Source organism: Mustela putorius, unplaced genomic scaffold (assembly GCF_011764305.1).
Source record: "Mustela putorius furo isolate JIRA1106 unplaced genomic scaffold, ASM1176430v1.1 tig00003969_pilon_pilon_pilon, whole genome shotgun sequence".
Taxonomy (NCBI): Eukaryota; Metazoa; Chordata; class Mammalia; order Carnivora; family Mustelidae; genus Mustela; species Mustela putorius.
In genome coordinates this window covers 916,255-933,853 of record NW_025422112.1, presented here as the reverse complement: position 1 = coordinate 933,853, position 17,599 = coordinate 916,255, and the positions used below count along the sequence as shown (strand labels likewise).

At 39.1% G+C, this 17,599-nt stretch overlaps 1 long non-coding RNA gene across 1 annotated transcript; it reads right to left on the bottom strand.

Annotated features, from left to right (window-relative positions):
• Positions 1-804: 804 nt before the first annotated feature.
• Positions 805-15,855, bottom strand: LOC101692896. The gene is made up of 5 exons (XR_006603855.1): positions 15,597-15,855; positions 14,723-14,939; positions 12,157-12,299; positions 11,537-11,633; positions 805-1,373 (listed from the first exon to the last, which is right to left on the bottom strand). It is a non-coding gene; the product is annotated as an uncharacterized LOC101692896 (long non-coding RNA).
• Positions 15,856-17,599: the final 1,744 nt, after the last annotated feature.

Sequence of the window (17,599 nt, the reverse complement as noted above, 5' to 3'; positions counted from 1 at the left end):
CACAAGAGTGGACTCCCCGTGTAATTTATATATGCTCAGTTGCCATCCCATTTCAACTCCAAATTCGTGTCTAAGACTTCGGCATCATCTTCCCTACATTTTCCTCCTTCTACCTTACCTTCTCGCCCCTTAACCAAGTATGCTCAGAATTCTTAAAATACTTATTCAGTGAAGGTGGGCCTGTGGATAGCTTCCCTGCAGCGAGACACACCCGTCTGCATTGAGTATAGAGGCTAATGGGTTCAAAGTGATCTCAATAAATGCGTCGCCCTCCAGCCCCTCCTTTCAAACAGCTGTTATATGAGCTTATGCTACACTTAATTTATTAGCCTAAGACAATTTAATTGCATCATTTCTACAAAATAGAACATGTTGTTCGTAGTAACTACATGCTAATTCCTTTGAAAACCTCAGTAATTATACAGTGACTTTGCAGCTCCCAACAATGGTGCGATTAACTGGGGTTCCATGTTTGAAGCTGGGAGCAAGCTCAGCACCGAGGCAGACAAAGTTCTGACAGGGCTTGTGCGTAAAAGGACATTTTACTATCCGAACTTTGTTCCCCCAGAACTTTGCTTCTTTATGAATGCTAGAGGGTTTGCACACAGCCCCGCTGAGGTAGGAGGGGCTGTTGCAGCAGCAGCAGCCTTGACATTTAAGACAACCGCACAGAGGCAGCAAACCTTTCCCAGGCACAGAACAGAGTGTACTCCCCAAAGACAATATCAATGGTTGCCCAGTAAATACACATCTATAAAAAGTTCAGTAAACACACAGGTTTAATGACTTGAGTTTTATGTCTAAATACAACTTTAAAATCACACTTCAGAGCGACTGCTTTGTGAGAAATGATTGCACTTTTAAAGATGTTTGAAGGTATGTGGCCTTGAGGATTCTGTCTCATAAAGCCAGGAAAGAAGTGTCATTTTTGCCTGAAGCTCTGATGTGGCTTTGAACGTCACGTTTTACAGAATATTCTGCTTTAGGTTATGTTTATGAAGTGCTCTTAATTAACATTTCTCCAGTGTCTTACGGGCTTTGCTTTCTTCTCCCCAAACTCCTTTTCAACTTCTCCAGCTTTGATGAGGAAATCGGTATGTTTTATTGTCACATTTTCCCCCCAAAATATCTGCTTTGGTTGGTTCCTTCAACAGAAATGAGTCTTAGGAAAGTGAGGTCACAAGGACTTCCTGTGAGTTTAAAATAAAAAGCGTTTTCATTATAAAACCAAGGGGAAGTAAAGGAAATACAAAATTGTAGAATACAATGATTTTCCAGAATGTAGATTTCTCACCTAGGTTTAATAAAATGCAATCGGCCGTCTGATTCTTCTACAAAGCCTTTCCTCTTCCCCCACCTGTTTTCCCCAACTCCTCAAATTGGATAAGAGAAATATTCATTAGATTTCAATCCTGAGAGTTTGGGGTTGGCACCTCTATAGGACCCTCTTCTGTTTTCAGTCTAATAACTTGGTTTCTGGTATTTAATCCAAGTGTGGAAACGTTCAGACCATCCCCTTTGACACTAAATCATTCTGTACATCCGATCTCAGGTCTCTTTTGAGGAAGGCAACTACCCCCTCTCCTGAGGAGGAGACTCCCCCCTTGCCTCTATGGTAACATGGACCCCCCACCCACCCCCAGCCATCTCCTCCTGCCCTCATTTCTTGTAAAGCCAAATCGTGAGCCTGGTGGCCGGGTATGTCTGAGCCCCATGAATGATCATTCCTTCTGATTCAGATATCAGTTCTTTGATGACTCATTTCCAAGTGGCCCCTGGGAATGGTTTCTAAAGTTCTATAAGCCATGGTTTTATAAAACCAAAATTGCCTTTCAGAGGCAGATTGAATTTCCAACAATGGAAAAGGTGAGTCACTGTATTTCAGTCTCCCTTGGAGTAGGGAGAGTGAACGAATCATCGCCACGTTTCCTTGGATCCCTGTATTTATCCAAAAGCAGCAGTCTACAGCAATTTATCATTATGTATTCACTAAGTCTCAATGCAAAATAGGAAGAGTAAGCAGAATAGATACACAGAACCAAGAGAGGAGCAAAAGAATCATAGAAATAAAGAGAAATAGTTAAACGTATCAAGAGCATATGTTTCTTGGTTCAAAATTCTGATTTTAATTGTAGATCCATATTTGAAGTTATTGGAGAATTGGCACTCCACCAATTACTGAAAGGCCCATCATCTAATTTCTGAAGAGAAATAGTGTTAGAGAATTTTTGAATCTTCTACTCTACTTCTAAAGAAAAGGCATGTTATAGGCAAAAACTTTACCCTTGCTTTATCCTTTGAAATTCTATGAAGTCTGGTAAGCTGGTTTAGTATTTCATACAGAGTCTACTAACCACCTGACATTCCATTGTATTTGTTAATATCAATAGAGGAATGCTCTGAGGCAAGATACATGCGGGAAGAACATTAGCTACTGGTTTCAATATTAATAATTCCTATGTTTAGAAGTTTGTCTTATTTTAGTAAATGTTAAAATATGCATTTTAAGCTTCTGAAGGTCAAAGTAGAGAGTCTTCATAGTTGATAACCTTTTTTTTTTAAGATTTTATTTATTTATTTGACAGAGATCACAAGTAAGCAGAGAGGCAGGCAGAGAGAGGTGGAAGCAGGCTCCCTGCAGAGCACAGAGCCCGACGTGGGGCTCGATCTCAGGACCCTGGGATCACGACCGGAGCCAAAGGCAGAAGCTTTAACCCACTGAGCCACTCAGGTGCCCCAGTTGATAACCTTGTTAATAACAAAGTTATTTCATTGTCTACTATTTACAAAGCACTGTACTAGACACCTTGAGAAATATATTGAATTTTCACTTATCACAAGTTCTATAAAAACCAATTATGATGATGGCTTGTGTTTAATGCCAGGATTTGCATTAAGAATTCACATGGATTATATCATTCAATTTTCACATTAACCCAAAAAAGCACTAATTTATCCCCATTTTGTAGAGAGGCGATGACATTCAAGAAGCTGGGCAACTTTCCCAACATCTCAAGTTAGCAAGTAGCAGAGCAGAGATTTTACTGCTCCCCAGAGCCCATGCACTGACGACACTGTTATAGATGCGCTCCCTCTTGTCAAAGGTACTTCAGTCTACTGAGAGGATTAGTATAAGGATCAAAGGGGAAATCTAATAAATACTGCACACACCTGAAAAATACGCATACAAATTATTAAATCAGTAAAGGATTGCATGTATGTTTGCAAAGTGGGAAACTCACAGGTAATGTCATGTGACTGCTTTTGTACTAATTTTATAGTTATTTAACCCATATTGTTGTTTGGCATGTTATGTGCAGATGAATCCTTCAGCTAGTTTCTGACCTTACCAGGGAAGGACTGTGTTTTCTATTTTAGGAATCCACCATAACACTTAGTACAATGACATGCACATAGTAGGTCCTTTACAAATATTTGTGGAATGAAGGAGGGTCGGAATTATAGGCAAGAAAGATAATTTTGCATCTGGCTGTGTGGAGTGACAATACGCAAGGGGTAACAGTTGCTTAAGTGAGATGGCAAATGCCTGGAGCAGAAACATGAGAAAGAATGGGTAGAGTCAGGAAGTGGGTTATAAAATAAGCAACATTAATGGAGCACTTGTGTTTGAAGTGCTTTAGAGGTATTAAGCCATTTACTCTTTATAATCATCCTGTAAGGTAGGTACTTACGCTTATTCCCACTTTATAGATGAAACACATAGAGATAACTAACTTAACATCACCCAGGCAGGAAGTGGTTGCCTCAAGAACTCATGTCATTTTGTCCTGTCCTTGCCCCCAAATAGAGGATCTGAGAACATTGGAGCATCCACATGGGTGCTAAGTCTAAAGGTGATCAATGACGCCAAGGTTACAGCAGAGACTTTTGACTGGAATGTCAGAAAGTTCTACCACTAGCTAACAGAGAGAAAGTTGGAATGGAAAAAGCAAAGAGGGAAAATGAGCAGTTGTGCTATTTTCCCACAGTCACCTTAGGCAGTCTTCAGAATGTTCCCAGAAAGGCATCTTAGGAAAGGAGCCTGACCTGGAGGAAGGGGGGTGGGTGGGGAGTCTAATAACAATAAAAAGAATTACTACAACAGACCTTTGTATAGGCCTTCATATTTTGTGGGAATTGTGTTTAGTGAGGTAATTGACATACATTCTAAATTCAGTGACTGAATAGGGTCTCTACCCATATACCAAGTTATATGATAAATTGTTTCACTATTCTTCACAGTTTTATAAAAGCTGTTATGTTCCTTGTTTTGGAGAGGAAAAAACTGAGACTCAGAGTTTTAGGGACTTGCCAGTGGTTTCTTCCCTAAAGAGATGTCCAAGCTGGGGCACGTGGGTGGCTCAGTGGGTTAAGCCTCTGCCTTCGGCTCATGGAGGTCATGATCTCAAGGTCCTGAGATTGAGCCCTGCATTGGGAGCTCTGCTCAGTGCAGCTTCCCTGCCATTTCCCCATCCAAGCCTGCCTCTCTGCCTACTTATGATCTCTGTCTGTCAAATAAATAAAATCTTCGGGAAAAAAAAAAAGAGAGAGAGAGAGAGAGATGTCCAGCAGAGGCAAAGCCTGGTCTGGCTCATCATGTAGATTTCAGTTTAAAGGAAACCCAGTGAGAGCAGCCTTCCCTACCTGGCAAAACAAACCTAAGTCACCCGCACTCCAACCTCATCACTCTTCATCTCATCTTTTATTGTCTTTGACAACAGAATGTTCATCCCTCTTATGGCTTATCTCTACATTGTGTCTATTTTCTATTTGCTCCTTCTGGAATATAAGCTCTATGACATTAGGTCTGGAGTCAGTCTCTGTCTCTAATCATTACCTATATGATGTCTGGCAAGCAGTAGACATTCACTTGGGGGTTCGTCATGGAAATGAACGAAATCCAAATCCCCAAAGCCTGTAGTCTCATCGCTGACAGAGGACATGTTGGTTGAAAAAGCACAGGACAGTGGAGCAATGCATTCCTGTGGTTCCTCCCCCTCCCACTGTTCTGGCTCTGAGATAACTGCTAATTTACAAGAGTTAATGTGGGCAGGGAATGAAGGAAAACGGGAATTAATTGGGGGACTTTATGGGAAACTCTTCCCAACAGTGAAAAGTGGTTTTGGATTGAGTAATGCCGGGAACATTGTAGGGTAACTGAGATGTAGACAGCAAATGGGATAGCAGCAGTATACCAAAAGGTCATTTGGTGCTTATCTGAGTTTACACTGAGTTTCCATTAATAAGTTAAATAAACTATTATCAGCTCCTACCTAAAACAAGTGCTTTATCAAAAAATTCCCATTAAATATAACATCCTTAGAGTTTTTGCCCACATCCTCTCTATTCTTTTAGGATTTTTTTTTTTTTAATGTTTAAAAGTCAAGTGACTCTACTTGGTGCACATATTGTTTCTGGAATTTTTCCTACCACATCCAAAGATAAATCAGTTCTGGTTTGCTGGCTAAGTTAATGATCTCTCCATGTCTTGTATATATCCACAATGCATGGAATTTTCCTTTAAACATTTAAATCATAATAATTTTCACATGCATAATTTTTCTCTCATTGGAAAAGAACATTGGGAACTTACATAAAAGCCAAAAAGAAGGCAAGAAAAAAATAGAACATGGTCAGTGGGTTCTGTACCAGTTCTCCTAGTTCTAGCACTTAGCAGCTGTGTTATGTCAGACAAGAAATCCTATACAGGAGTCTATAAAATGGAGAGAAGAGTAATCCCTAATTTACAGAATTGTGAGAATTAAATAAACCATGTCTAGCAAATAGTAATAGCTCAAAATTTAGCTACCTTATCACATAACATAAGATCCCTAAAATGCTATCCAGCTGCTATGAATAGAGTTTAAGGGCCTTTCAAGCCCTCCTATTCCTTTAAGTAGAGTCTTTGGATTATAGAGAAGCAGCCCTCTCTTTTCATGGCATTGGAACAAAAGAGATTTCTCTACTGCTTCAAGTACATCAAAAATCTCCATCACTGCTGCTAAAATGTCCAGTTCAGCATTTCCTCCAGATACTGGCTCTCTCTGTACCACCTGGGAGACATTTAGTCATGTCTTTTATGTAGTTTAAAGCCTTCCACCACTGGGGCACCGAGGTGGCTCAGTCCATTAAGCATCTGCCTTTGGCTCAGGTCATGATCTCAGGGTCCTGGGATCGAGGTGCACATTAGGCTCCCTACACATCAGGGACTCTGCTTCTCCGTCTCTCAGCTCATGCTCTCTCTAACTCTCTCAAATAAATAAATAAAATCTTTAAAAGTAAAAAAATAAAGCCTCCCACTACTAAGACACCTTCAGGCTCTGTGCAACCTGACCAGTCCAACCCACCTCATCATGGTGGCCAAGAGGTAGACAGAGTAGAAAGGAGGATTATATTTGGATCTAGCAGCAAGAAGAAATTTGGTTATCTTCATATGTCTAATTTATGTTGAGTCTGGGAACTAGAAACCATATGTCAGAGACTCACGCAACCAGATGTCCAAGTTCTTGGTCTTCTGAGTAGATACTTACAAACCTAGGTAATGATAATTTAAGCTTCCATATAATTCTACACTTTTGCAAGGGTACATCCCTTCTTTAAATTCTTGGGGATCCAGGAATTGGATCCCTCAGAGCTGAGGAGCCATCTCTGAAGAAGACATATTCCTCAAATCCACTCTTCTGGTTTTCCCTCATTGCTTCAGACAACCATGCCGCTCCCCAACACTGCAGGTCACTTTCATAAGCCAGTGTGACCCAAATTTTCCTGTTATTTGTTAACAGAGGCTTGCAAAGCACAGCTAAAATCAAGCAGTAGCATTCAATGAAACTTACTGAAGATTTGAAGATATAAAGGGAAATTTTAATAAAAAAAAAAAGAGAGAATATGATCTACAAAGCAACCATTTCTGATCCAAAGGAGGCAGTGGCTGAGAGATGTTGTTGAAAGCATGGGCTCAAGAAATAGCCTGGGCGAAGGAGTGAGCCGTGAGAACTTATTTAAAATCTAGGTGTCTCCGAGGGCAACCACCACACAAAAATACCTTGAAAACTGAGTCATTCTTAGTATTACTTAGACTTCTTCCTGATGTTTAGTAGACACTCGATAAGTGTTTACTATTATTATTGCTGTTGTTATTATCATTACTGTTTGTGACTCTCTAGTGCTCAGCCTGTCAACATACTCTAAGGACTAACCTACTTCCTGTGATACCCCAATGTCACTTCTCTTCCCCAAATCCAAATCTCCGATGTTGTCTGAGATTCAAAGATTGAAGAAAAATCATTTTTTCCCCTCAATCTGTCCTATGCCCAGAAGAAAGGCAACTGTATTATTACATAGATCAGTCAAGATCTGTATTAGGTCCTCCAGTAATGGCATAAGATTTATTTTCTTTTATTTATGTAATTATTTATTTATTTTTGCAAAAGAGAACCATACACACACTGGAGAGGGTGGGGATGGGGAGAGAGAGATTCAAGCAGACTTCCTGCTGAGCATGAAGCCTGACCTGGGGCTCGATCTCACAACCCTGAAATCATGACCTGAGCCAAAACCAGAAGTAGGATAACTAACTTGACTCTGTCACCCAGGCGCCCATGGAATAGGATTTATATTTTGTCCTGCAAACCATGGTTCCATTAAAGTGCTTTCTCACCAAAGGGGTATCATCCCTGGTGTAACTGGAGTCAATAAAATTTTAAAATGACAATAAAATTTAAAAATGCATAATTACTAATTAAGAGGAATGCTCTGGGCAAAAATAGTCAAGGGACCTACTTCAGATTATTGGTTTAGGAAAGGGCTTTTTGAAGAGAGGCATTTAGAGAGACCTAAAGAGTGAGAAGGAACCAGATGGGCAAAGGGTGGAAAGAATATCATTGCATGCAGAACAACATTCACCCTTTCTTCTTTCCAATTTTGTGTTTTGATAATCATCACACATACCTTTAGGGAATGTTGATTGCCCCGGAGTCACTTTCCTTCTACTGATGACCTGAGTAAGAGTTGGTTTTAACCAATCATGGTAATGCTATGCTCCTTCACCAGTGATCGGTTTTAGGGCTTTAGGATGTTCTGGCAAATGAGTATGATAGAGGGCTTCTGTAAGAGCACTACTTCTTTTCAGAGGAAGACTAGAGAGGAGAACTCACTGTCACCACCCCTTCACTCTTCCTGCCTTCAATGTAGAAGTGATGCACGGAGCTTTGGCAGCTATTTTAAGAATACGAAGCAACAAGCAAATATGCTATGTGTGCTGAGTAAAAAAGTACAAGCAAGATGTATCCTTGATGAACTTATTGAGTCATTGGACAGCCCTGAAGTCTGCTCCCAGACTTTTCTAATATGAGAAAAGTAGAGGGCTCTTCTTTTAAGTAGTTGTTATATTTTTCTATTACTTGCCCTGATAGAGTAAAGCAGTGGCACAATCAAATTTCAAAGAAGATCATTCTTAAGGAAGATCCTGCTCTTTGAGGGACCTTTTAAGAAGATTTTAGCGCTATATGGAAAATTAGACCACTAACTAAACATTGCTACGAGGCATGCCTGGGTGGTACAGTTGGTTAAAGCGTCTGACCCTTGGTTTCAGCTCGGGTTGTGATCTCAGGGTGGTGAGCTCAAGCCCCGCATCCCTCTCCACTCTCCACACGGGGTCTGCTTAAATCTCCTTCTTCACACTGCCTGTCCCTGCACCCCGCCCCCCACACCCCTGAGATCGCTTGCTCTCTCTCTCTCACACACACACACACACATAAATAAATAAATACACATTACTGTAAATATTCTATGCTGAGTACAGTTTATGTCACAAATTCATAATGACACAGACTTATCAGATAAAGGGAGACTTACCACCTTAAAATGAGAGCAAATTTTCTCCCTCAATAGAGGTATTTTTGCACCAGTGTTAGCTTTTCTAGGAGAAAGCTGAGGGAAGTCTTGGTGAAATTGTCCCATTAGACTCCATTCAATCTTTTCTTTATGCTAACTGGTTACCTATTAGGGCAATAATTCTCAAAGTCCATTTGTAATAAAAAGATTAAGATATTTGATATTCTATGGCTCAGTCTATTTTACATAATTTCTGTGAGAACGAAATTCAGACATAGGATACAAATAAGCTTTCATTTCCATTGCCAAATAAAAAAGCACATGGAAAACAAAGAAAGGTAATAAAATACAGTAAGTCTGTTGATAAAGAGGATTATACCTGATGGCCCTTAATAATAATGATACAGATGGAATGTGACAAGCAATCAGGCCTGCACTTTTTTTTTTAATTTGATATAGCAAGACATTCTTCCCACACAAGTCATGAGTGTTGCTGAGCCTTCAAAGAGAAAAATAAATAAATCCTGAACTTTGGATCCTATTAAGTCCCATCTGACTACACTCACTATTCATTTCTCATTTCTAGGAGGATTTGAGTCAAATCAAGTTCCATATCCCTGAAATTGTATGCCTCTATTCCTAATAATACAGCCCTAGCAAGAAAATGTCTGTGGGATTTAAATAATGAGGAAAAGGGGAGCCTGGGTGGCTCAGTGGGTTAAGCCTCTGCCTTTGGCTCAGGTCGTGATCTCGGGGTCCTGGGATGGAGCCCCACATTGGGCTATCTGCTCAGCAGGGAGGCTGCTTCCTCCTCTCTCTCTGTGTGCCTCTCTGCCTACTTGTGATCTCTGTCTGTCAAATAAATAAATAAAATCTTAAAAAAAAATACTGAGGAAAAAGTGGTAATCAGGAAATACCTCCAGCTAGAATAAGACATTCAGTCTTATCTGTCAATGGCAATCAATGAATCAATCAATGTCAGACATTTTTAAAAACATGTTGTCATCTATTTCATATTTTTACCATGAGGTAATTATCAAAAATATATTTCCTAGTGGTTTTTTTTTTGTTCAACATTGCATATTTTTTCCAGTCTGTCTTTTTTCTCTATAAAATCATTGTATTTATCGTTAATAAATATTTTCTAAAGGCTTTTTAAAAAATTTTTGTTTAAATAATTAAGTATGGTATTACTTTGGCTATGGTCCCATACCACTTATCTTAGAGCAATAAATTCAACTTTTCTTTAACCTGCCTGATTGCTAAGGTACACTTTCTGAATGAGTCAGAGTTCTATAGATGCAAACAACAGAAATAGCCTCCAGTTAATTTATACAAAGAAAACTGATTGAAAGAGATCAGGCCTCGTTATCCTTAGTAAAGCTAAAGAACCATACTAGGAAATGTGCAGAGCCAAGCTATCCCCACCGGTGCAGGATCTGGGGATGACAGGACTAGTGTCTTGGTGGCAGAAATCTAGCTCCTTACTCCTGCATTAGATGAATTCCTACCATTTTCTCTGCCTTTAATCTCCTAATCAGGATTTAAATTCCAGGGGGTAAGTGTTTGATTGACCTAATTTTAATCATGTATTCAAATTTGGTTAAGAAAGGTATAGCATTCTGGAGTACAATCCCACCATACTGAGGTAATAATAATACAATTATTAGACATGTGGTGTTAAGAAGGGGAAATGAAGCCAGCCAGTCACAAATTTAAAGGGTGCTTGGATGGCTCAGTTGTTAAGCGTCTGCCTTCGGCTCAGGTCATGATCCCAGGGTCCTGGGTTCAAGCTCCGCATGGGGCTCTCTGCTTGGCAGAAAGCCTGCTTCTCCCTCTCCCACTCCTTCTGCTTGTGTTCCCTCTGTTGCTTTATCTCTCTCTGTCAAATAAATAAAATCTTTAAAAACAAACAAACAAATTTAAGATGCCTAATATACCATCCTTTACCATTTTCTGTAAATTGTCTTACCTATTTTCAACTGGTTAAATGAAAATAATTCTTTGCAGCCATTCTGAAAACCCAGGACATTCCTTATCATATGCTTGATAACCTCAGTCACTGAAGTAAAAGAGGAGCTAAGTTGATTTTATTCAAGGTGGAGTTACAAGCCATGGAGAGTTCTAAGGTTCATGATACAGTCAGTTCACTAATGGAGTTTTCTCCCCATTGTTGAGTGGCAACACAATCAGCTGATTTGATGAGGAAGTGGCTTGTTGCACGTCATATTCAGTGTGAAAAATATAAAAGATGTCACCCAAATGAATATGATCAACTGTGCTTCGTTTCTCTTTCAAATCGCCACCTAGTCAATCATTACCACAGACATGGCCTTCTTTCTCTTCTTTGCTGTCCTATGTTATCCAGAACGCCCACCCTATCCCACATTTCAACTCTCTCTGTTGCTTCCTTGCTCCTGCTGGTAACTTGTTTTCTGCACTTTATGAATATCTGTCCCCCACCCAAGCATGATAAAGTGAGCTCAAGAAACGATGTTACTATGTTTTTCCCTAACTTCTTCTGCTTCTTTTTTTTTTTTTTTAAGTAGGTTCCATGCCCAATGTGGAGCTTGAACTCACAACCCTGAGATCAAGAGTCACATGTTCTACTGACTGAGCCAGTTAGGTGCCCCACTTCTCTATCTTTTTCGTAAACAAATCTTAAGGAACATGGTTGCCAGTTGTTTAACAGTTTCAGACTTACCAAGGATCAGAGTGGGAGAAATACTTTAAAAGGTAATTACTTTCTTTGCTGAGGTTTTTGGCAGAGTTGACAGTATTGAGAAATAGTCAGATTCAATCTGTGAAGTAATTTTGAGAAAAAAAAATAGAAATTTTGATTACATATTGATTTTTCTTAGGATAAGGAGAATGAGATAGCTTCTTGTTTTGTTGATGAGATAATTTTCTTTTTCAGTCTGTTCATAGCCAGGTTTCTATCTCTGATTGCTAGTCCAATTATCTCATAAATGGTTGAGTTTAGAGAGATTTTCAGAGAAGTATACTTGAAAGTTATCAGAAATAATTTGGACAAGCTTCTCTTCATTTTCATTCTCAGACGATGGAAATTGTCCTAAGAATACTTTGAGCCATCACTAGATGTATATCATTGCTTGGGCAGAACGTGTATAATTTGGTTTGGGAGTCTGAATTGCCCAGAAATATTTCACTGAACTTTTCAAAAGTCTCTTTCCCCTCAAACCTGAGACCAAAGTTCGTGTCATACTACCTTTATTAGTATCCGTACAATCCCAGAGAAGGGGGAGCAACAGAACAGAACAGTAAGGAAAGTAAGTTGAGACAGCCAATACAAGGATGACTTACCAGGACAATCTTCCAGTTTTGCTTCTTCCAAGATCCCGACAAGCCATTCCTGTCTGCCCCAGAATCTGGATGTATCTACAGCTCCATACATTTTTCTCTCTCCACATGAAGTTAACAGCCATTCATCCTACTGATAACACTGCCTATAGGGAGAAATTTCCTTTCAAGACTGTCCTTCCATTCCCTGTAGGGTTGTGACATGGTAGGAATCCATTTTCTGCTAGCACTATTGTGTAGTGAGAATTCATATGTAAACTGGGCCTAAATTGTCTCCTCTTCCCTCACTTGGTCATAGGGGATCACCTATTCCTCTTCTGCCCCATGAGGCCCCAGCATGAGTTGAGGGAGGTCCATTAGTGCAGCAGTGGCAGGTGAGGCAAGAGTTTAAAAATACATGTATGTGTTTTACTCATGCCTTCCGAACATGTTCTGGATGGATCCCAGTGTTTCATTTCTATCATAAGTCTGCTGATACATTTATCCAAACTTACCACTCATTGTATCTAATAATATCATGATGGACAGTTCTGGTCGTGTAGTCAGTCCCCTGATGTCCCATGATCACACAGTTTCTACTAGAATCTAATAAAATATCCAAAACCAATTTAATACCACTTGAGACCACTGTTGTCATCCCCAATTCCTGGACCTCCTCAGCTGTATTGCCTTTGTCCATTTCAAAGCCTCGTTCTCCAGCCTTTCTGCCAAACAGTGAGTACCTGAATCCTTCCAGCAAATTCCCCTTATTTAAGTTAAGCAGCCTGCTTTTGTTTCTTGCAACCAAAAAACCCTAATGCATAAAAATTGTGTTCTGGTCAGGCAGGTTAGGTAGTTATGTAGTAGTTAGTGCTTCATTCTGAATTATGTGTTTTTGCATTGGCATAACTAGCATGATGACATCATTTATTGATCTCCTAGAGCAAAACAGAAGAAACTGAGTTTCCCATTGTGCCAAAGGGACAAAGTCACTTGGTTCTCACCTCTACAAGAAAGCAAAGTAAAACACCACAACAGTCTTTACATCTATTTTGATCCTAGACTTCCTTCTGTGGTCATTTCACTTCCAATTCACACAACATTCAATGTTATGCATTTAACCTAAGAGTGAAACCACATAGAAGCTCTGTTAATTTCGTATGAAAGAATCAATTACAGGGATTTTTCATGCTTTAGTGAGAGTTCTATTTTTCATGTCTACTTACATTAGTTTTGTATGTTAAAACCAAAAAATATATATATCAATATCATTCTTAGGCTCCTTTATCCTTAAAAACAACTTTCTGGCAACTAGTCATCGAGAGAGCCAGGTTGCTAGAGGACAGAAGTGAGAGGAGCTCTCTTCATTGCATTCCTTTGGGCCTTTAAAACTTTTGCATTATGTGAACAGATATCAATTCAAAAAATACAAACGAAACAATCAGCTGTCAGAAAAGGAAGAAAATGATCCAATAAGCTGTATGTACATGTATTGATGTATCTTTATATGATGGAATAATGAATAGGCACTAAAAATCATATTTTTAGGCAACACTAAATGATACCATTTAAAGATGTACACTGGGTGGTAAAAATATAAATACAAATAAGGAAATTATTATCATACAAGTCATTAGGGCAATGAATTTCAGCAAGGAGGGAGAGGGTTCTGTTAGAAGAGTGTTTCTGCAGTGACTGAGAAAGGCAATGGCTAGGACAGTGCTTACCTTACAACAATTCATTTATACAGTTTTCTGTATCTGTGTTATATGTAACAATATAAAATTTTTTTAAGAAAACTATTTTTTAAAGAATTTTTTAACGGGATGGGAAACTGCTCACAATATAAAATTCTGTGGGGAAAAAAGGCAGGCACACAATTCTGTGTACAGAAGGATTCCAGTTATGCATACACACATCAGATAGTCATAGAAATAGACATTAAAAGAAACATACCAAATGCGAATTGTATTTAGTTTTCTTATTATTTTATATAGCTGCCATATTTGATTAAATGCACAATATAAGAATTTGTAAGATGATATTACGAAAGATGAGGCGATCAACCTAAGGTGTAGGGTAAGTATTCTGTTAACGCTGAACCCTCTTCAGTCCTTATGAAGGTAGGCACTTAATGTGTAATAATCATAAAATTTTAGAGTTAGAAAAAAATCATGAGATCATCTTCTCACAGAGGCATCTTTCACAGATGGAGAAACCAAAGAGCAGACAAGGCTAACTGACTTGGCCAAGCACCAGGACTGGTCTTGGACCTGGGACAGAGCCCAGTTCAGTGCATTCAGTGCAAAGTCCTCCCCCCTCTCTTACGCCTAGACATGCCTTCCATGGAAGGTGAACACAAAGCCTTGCTCTTTAAGGAATGTTTTCTTGCCCTTTCAAAACAGGAGTAATGTGAGAATTATCACTGAGCAATATCCCCAGTGAGATATAAATTTGTAATACAATGACAGTCTCATACAGCAAACGCTAAAGAGTACCAATGGAGAAATTTTATTTTTGAATGTTTTAAAGAAAGAAAGAACAACAACTCGCCCTTAGACTTCTAGAAGACCTGCTTGAATTCACTCACCTGACATAGTAATGGTAGCTTGTGACTGCAATATAAAGTCCATCATTACTGCTTTTATTGCTATAAAAAATGGCACACTCTCCAGGGCAGCTGCTTTAAATCATGCTTGTTCTGACAGGCTGTTCCTGAGTGTTCCACCTCATTCGCACTTTAGCCCCACTCTGGTGCCCTGTAGACCCAAGCGATTTGCACAAACACCATGTGACCTCCACCGCACCTCCCAGAGAGAAAGAAAAAAAAATTTAAAAAATAAAAGAAGAGATAAGTTACTCCTCCGAAGTTCTAGTTGCACTCTAACCTGTTTCTGTCATTCATTCGTTTTTCATTTTTTTAAATTGGTTTTCTAAACACTTCACGTTTGAACTCCTTCATGTGCACTGTTCGAATTTCCTCCCCACGTTTTGCTTTCTGAAAGATCATCTCTAACCTCCAACCTTCACTGAGTACCTGCTAGGTGCCAGACACCATCCTCAGGGCTAGGAATCCAGAAATAAATAAAAGTCTCTTCCCTCAAGAAGCTCTTTATCTAGTGAAGCATCCGGACAAATAATCTGATGATGGCGTAAGGTGGTTCTACATGAAAACCAGTGAACGCTCTGCTCATGGCACTTTTTGTGCCAGGAATAACTGTCCGCTAATACTTATCACAAGTGTCTGGTTCTACATTTCTATCCCTCTCTGTAACATCTTAGATCCACTAGATGAAGCCAAGGGAGGCCCCACAGATGGCAACCCCCAGTTTTTGTCAAGCTTATATAGAGAATAAATAGCTCGTCTATCTGAATGTGCCAGACAAACACTATACTAAGCAAAAAACACTATGTAAATTCCTCAGATATAATTTCAAAGACTAAAGTTAAAAAAAAATACTCACGTTTTACTCCACCTTATCTTTCCGCAAAGTGGCCAGAGAACTAACTCTATGAAGAAGGAGACTATGGAAGGCACTGTAATAGACTAACTATCATTCATGTCTGTCCTTATAAACAGAATCTCAATTTCATTGGGGACAATGATGGACATAGTTCACAGCACCTTGTGAGAGAATTACTATTCCAGACTCCTTTGCTGTTGAGCATATCAGGGCAGCAGGGTTCTGCCATTGAGAGTTCATGGAAATCTGCTAGGAGACTTCTGAGGGTTTTTCAGTGCTTGTAAAAACGACAATAAGAAAAGAACTCCCTTTACCAGTTCTTTCTGACTTGAAGTCAGATGAGATACTTGGAGCTATGGCAACCATGGAACAGTGAGGTGATAAGAACAAAGACAAAAGCCAGCATGTTGAGGACACAGAGAAGAAAGAACCTATATCCTTGGAAACATTTTAGGAGGGTTGGACTATGTCCGGAGTGCCTGTCCTTGATTTCTTTTATGTAAACATTACGTGTCTCTGTGGTTTAAGCCTCTGAACTGTTATGTTACTTGCTGCTGGAAGCATTCCTAATACAGATAAATGTCTAACTTGTTCATCTCTCTAACCTTAGTACCAACAAGAGTGGCTGTCATATAGCAGGTGATCAAAGTATACTTGTCAAAAGAAAAAGAATGGATGGACTGTAGATCAGATACTAAGCGTCTTACCTATATTTGTGGGTGGTAAAGATTTTGTACTTATTTTATATTGAATTTTTATTTTGAGTATAATTTCTCTAAAAATGAAATGTGCAAGGCAAATTTTGCTTGTCTTACATTGTTTTTGCCTTGTTAACAAAATCCCAGATTTTTTTTTATCCTTCACATTATCCAAGGGAGAACAGACCCCTCTTCGGTCCCAGGAAAATCAGTCTTGTTTGAGTGACTTGTGCTTGGGCACAAGAAACAATTGGGGCCAATGGGGTAATTCTGCTGGGGATTTTGGAGAGAGGCAAGTGGACCACAAAAGGAAATAATCCTCTTCTCAATTCTTTATGTGATGTCAGAATCTTCAGGAGCCATTTTGCCAAAATGAAGGAGGGAGCTTGAGGACTAAGCCACCACATCAGGACTGGGAGCATGGAGAAATGAAAAGAGCTTTGGTCCTTAATGATATAGTTGAACCCTTCCAGAAGCCAAGCTGTCTCCAGACTCCTTGCCATATGATGAAGTTACTGCTAAAGAAAAAGGAAAAAAAAAAAATCTTTGGAAAATGAAGGTTTTGCCTTTATTCAAATGGAACTTTTATTTTTTTTTAATTTTATTTATTTATTGGACAGATCACAAGTAGCAGAGAGGCAGGCAGAGAGAGAGGGAAGCAGGCTCCCTGCTGAGCAGAGAGCCCTATGTGGGGCCCAATCCGAGGACCCCGAGACCACAACCCGAGCTGAAGGCAGAGGCCCAACCCACTGAGCCACCCAGGCGCCTCTCAAATGGAACTTTTAAAATTTGTAATAATATGCATTAATGTGTTACTTATTTAAAGTTAATAATAAGGGATTAGAAAAAATAGTAATATAAGATTAGTGGAAAATCTATTAAATACTAATAGTCTGTGTTCTTCCGTCCACATCATCTAGAAACTGGTCCTCTTCTTACTTAAAGTTTGCAAAGAACCAGTCCAGAGATACCCAGCAAACAAGTAGAAACTTCAGCTGAGTTCTGTCTTTTGTTTTGCCTTTTATTTCTTATCATATCATCTTATTATCTTTCTTCATTTCTTTTTAGCTTTTATTATTGAGATAGAGTTGACATACAATATTATATTAGTTTTAGGAGCACAACATCGTGATTTGACAATTCTATACATTATTCAGTGCTCACCACAAGTATAGTCGCTGTCACCATACAACATTATTACAAAAATATTGACTGAATTGCCTATGCTGTATTTTTCATCTCAGTGACTGGCTTATTTATTTATTTATTTACTTACTTACTTACTTACTTACTTGTTTTTAAAGA